The sequence below is a fragment of the Montipora capricornis genome, chromosome 12, assembly GCF_036669925.1.
Source record: "Montipora capricornis isolate CH-2021 chromosome 12, ASM3666992v2, whole genome shotgun sequence".
Lineage (NCBI taxonomy): Eukaryota > Metazoa > Cnidaria > Anthozoa > Scleractinia > Acroporidae > Montipora > Montipora capricornis.
The window spans coordinates 17344340-17349339 of NC_090894.1; positions in this window are offsets into that span (position 1 = coordinate 17344340).

Genomic DNA, 5000 nt, shown 5'->3' on the forward strand with positions numbered 1-5000 from the left:
CATAGTTCTTTGGAAATTGAATAGCTCCTTGAACACCTGGTTGCTTGACAAGAAACTTGATGTGTTTGTTCTCTACATTGGTGAATGCAGCCACTAACTGTCCATTGTGGATAAACTCCAGACCAACTCTTCTTTCAGTTTAATCTTTGTTCTTGGCAGGGCATCAATAATGGTGTCCCTTGTAAAATGTTGTTTAAAGAGTTTGTTTAAGTTATTTCCCATTTCATAGGGCACTGTGGTTGCCAGATTCACTTTCAAACTTATCATGGAAATGCAAATCAATACCAGTGAAAAGTCAGTCCCTTGAATTGTTGATAGAAAATTTATTTAAATGCATATTGAAACATCAGTTGAGGAATATTTTTTTCCCACTTTGTGAACCTAACATACATTGCTGCCATTTGTTTATTGCTTGGTCATTCAATGTCTTGATCACATCAAGTAATTTATTTTTTAGGTATTGTGTATCTTAATCTAAAAACTTAACTGGTTGCTTTTTGGAGCCCTTTTGCGGCATATTTAGATAGGCAGGAAATGTTCCACATTTTATGGTAAATAGTTCTGCATAGTTTTAAGGAACATTGCAGCCAAATCTAATTGAATATGAGGCTAAAATATGCTGTTTGACATTTTGTGAATTTAAAGATTATTAATATTGTTTGCGCTTGTTTTAAAAGGCTTAAGGTTGGTACTCAAAAGTGTTCCTTCTATGATCTTATTCTGTAAAGATTACCTTGGGAGAATAGGATCAAGGCCACTTTTTTCTTCTAGCTTCTTTCCCCAGTGCCCTCTGAGAATGGAGTTAATTTGGTTTTGCCCAATGTTGAAAGATGAAACAATGCCTAAACCAGCCAGCCACAAGGAATACTTCATGGTGCTTTTTTACAAACATGGGCATGAGGGTGCTCGTAAGCATCTGAGCATGCTTAAGTGTTACTATAAATAATCTATTTCTCTAAGAGAGTCTTCTTTTCTTGTTGGTCATCCAAAAATTGTTGGAATAGCTTGTTTGAGCTGTTGGATAGACGCAGAACATTTGATGAGGCCCTCCTGGGGAGAGGAGTCCTTGTTCCCTTTACATATTTGCTTGTGTTTCCTTGTTCCCCAAATTACTTTCAAACTTGTTCCCAGCTTTTTGATCCCTAAAATTTAAATTGGTTTTCTTCCCTTGTTCCCTAAAATATTTTGATATTGTTAAAAAAACCAGTGAGGAACATTAAATTTTAGTTACCTAAATTTTGAAATTTTAGATACTAGATATTTTATTCATATTCTCACATTTTTATGTATATATTTCTTTTTTTCTTTAATATTATTTTGTGGAAAACCTGTAAAATAGCTTCAGATAAGTGTTTCTACCCACGTTAAATAAAGATTATGTATGTATGTATGTATGTTACTCTGTTCCCCAGTTTAAATTAGCCATGTTCTTTTCTTCCCCAAACCCCTGGGAGTGCCTCTTTGTTGATGTTGATTCTCTTATTGGCCTAATAGCAATTCACTGTTGAATTGCAAGACACAACAAGTTCTTATTTGGGATTGAGGGAAGAATAAATTTTCGCACAATAAAAGAAACACAATTTTGACTGCCCCTTCTAGATCTTGCTCTTTTCAGACAGGAACCTGCTTGTTTGCACCTTTCTGGCGACCTGCGGGAGGGCAAGCTCTAGAAACTCTTCCTTAGCGAGCCTTCCACTGAAAAACTTTCCAAGTATGGCTTTCTTGTGTTAAGGGCCGAGGGTTTTGTGCAAAGTTCATCAGCGGCTTCCTTGCAGCTTCTAAAAGGTGTTGTTCCTTCGGGCAATGGTTAGTAAACGTTTTGTAGTGCTTATACAAATTTTCGCTACGTGAAAATGTATGTTCACACGAAAAAAATATCAGCTTGACAATTTTTCTTTCCCGATACTCCATTTAAAATGAACGAGAGCGCCATTAGTAATAAAGGGCCAGAAAACCATTTAAAACATTTTGTGGCAATTTTTTTGTCAACAAACTTGGGTTGTCGGCGAGCAGAATTCGAACGTGACCTCTTATGCTTTGGCTTTTATTTGTGCTTTTTCTAACTATTCTAAGACGAATTCAGGCTGGTATTTTCGAATCAAGTGCAAGAAGACGGCAAAACCGTATCGATATTTATTTGAGTTAACTTCGCGAATAAAGACTTCGACCGCATCCTTGCGTAGATCAACAACAATGTCATTTACGAACAACCGAAATGCACTGTTTCCGGTGAAGGGGCAAATGATTGACAGGATAGCACAGTTTTGACTGCCGCGCGCACTGCGGGCGCAGGTTCCGTATGCAAGGTACGATAGGAATAGGGCCAATATGAGGGATTACCTTTCTTACCTTCATACTCTCTTGATTAAGCGCAAATCTAATTTACAACTCCTAAGAGTTATTTTTGAGGATAATCCAACCAACTGGGATACACGTTATGATCATATGTTATCCAAAGCTACAATAGTTCTCGTCTTCACATTTTGCGTGTCTGCAAATACTATGGGTTTTCAGTCGACTACTTAGATCTTCTTTTTAAGTCATTAATTCTTTCAATTTTTACTTATGCTATTGAGGTTTGAGATGGTGCTTTCTATAACAAAGTATCTTAGCCGTATTGATAATTTTTTTAATAGAGCTTTTAAATTAGGATATACTAAAAAACGTTAATCTGTTTTGAATACTTTTATCTGAAAAGGATAGCAAGCATTGGGATAAAACTTTAAGTCAAACTCTACATCTCTGTGCGATAAACGCATTCAAAATTTCCCCATATTACGGTATAAAAGTTAGTCTCCCTCGAACGTTGTGTGACATCCAAAAAACGGCTGCGAGGGAGACTATATAAAAGTACGTTGTTGTTTAAAGGGTTTTCCTGCTTATATGAAAGATACCTTTTCTCTCCAGTCCTCTTCTTATGCATGATCTTCACGGAAATTACACTCTCTCCCTCAATAAACCTAGAAAAACCAGTCATGGTCTTTGTTCTTTTTCTTACGTATCAGCTAAGTTGCGGAATGCGCTATCTCGGCTTTTCTTTTTAATTAATATATCTTTAAATATTGTGTACTTAGTTATGTACCTGTGTATGCTAAGTATTTTAGCTGTAAAATGTAATGCCTGGAAGAGATTAGCTCTTGTAGTTATTCTGAAAAACTTTTAAGCATGTGTGCATGTTACCTTTAGCAGGGCGCATGCGTACACTTTGTAATCTGCGACTCCAGTGCTTACCATATGACAGATAAAATGACTTTTCTCTTGAATATATATGCAATCAAAATGTTACGCTAAATTGTAATGACAAGGGCGGTCTGGAGCTGTGAGTAGGCATGGGATTTGTCTCATATGGTTTAGGGGCCGACATATCTCTCCCTCAATGCCGTACCGGGAGGCGAGGTCGGTAGCAGAAAGCAGCGAAGGGCCAACTGCGTCCAAAAGCGATCGCACGGGCCGAAATCCCGGGATGACTCGTTTGGTACGACGCTCCAGCGCCACGTCTGGAGGTACTGCTTTTTTCTCCCTTGTTCAAACATTCCGTCAGCGCATGCATGCATAAATGTTCAGGCTCTCCGATAGCTAGCCTACAAAAAAAATAACTAAAGATGCTGGTTTTTACAAGGAATTGGGATTTAGTTGATTCTGCAGGCACAACCGTAAGAGCCGTGCGTGTCTGGTCTTCTCAAGACATAGGTGAGAGATGGTTTCATGCAAACTGGGACGCCTAAAATGCTCTGTTGTAAACATAGCGGTTCACGAATGAAATTGTCCATCTGGTCTTTCTGTGGACGAATTCCAGGACCTACCGATGCAATTTGGGCAAGTTTTGAAAGCTAAAAACTTCAGTGGGTGCTGTATTTTTCTGGTCGGACTGGGCGACCCAACACATATAAAAAATCAATGAAATGAGAATCGGAGATCTTCCCTTGTCATGGAATGGCAGAATTACCCAGAATTCTATTTGGGGATGACCCAGGCAACTTGAGAAGCAAGCGAAGCGGAGACTGGCCCTCATCAAATGGCTGAGGCGCGGCCGGGGCAAGAAGTAGTGAGAAGAAGATTTTCAGCCAGATACTAAGGAATAGCCCTGGTGTGTGGTGTTAACGTAGACTTTTGATTATTGAACAAGTAGTGCTCAGTTTTCGCTGTTATTCTCGTTGCAAACGACTGGTCTTTCGTAATTTCTTGTCAAAGGAACAGTATAATGTAAATACTGAGATTTATATATACAAATTACCTGTCCTCTTACCACTTTTGAGTGGCAGTTGTACACATTTTTTGCAGTACGAGAGGCATTAAGGAGACATGTTTCAGTAGTCGTTCCATGCCAAATGGGATAGGCAACGAGCAGTTCTGAGATCTTTCAGCACAACAACTATTATGTAACGGGTACCTGCTGTTACGATTATGTGTACAGATACTCGTTCATTTTGATTGGTATTTTTGTAGCTGATCAGCAGTTATGTCATGAACGTAACGGGTAAAAAGCCGGCAAAAGAAAATGCGACATATGGTTTTATATTCGTTGCCTGCACATGTGTAGGTGTACAACGGTTTAGCGAATTCGTCAGCTGTCTGGATATGTTAAAGTATAAATTGGTACTGATCTTGTAGGGGAAATCAATCTCAATTTGCTCAACCGGGCGCGCAAGTGGTATTGGTGTTGTTCTACACGACCGAGGTGTTTTAGGAGTCACGAAGTAGAAACTCGCAAGGAGAACCAAGTGCTGTTCGGGTTAACGACTGAAAAATCAAACATTGAAGCAGATATGATTCCAATCGAGTTGCCTGGCTCAGAAATTGATTTTGTTCGGACACAAATCAGAAACAGGGGCGTCGATTTGTCAGACCCATATCGGAAACAGGAGGAGACATGTTCAGCGTATAATTGTTAAATAATCAAGGATTAGCGAGGTGCATCGGATTTCTGTTTTCCCACTGATGAGATATTTTAAAGTAGTTGCATATTTTGGGGTGAATAGTGTTTTATCCTGGTCTACTAT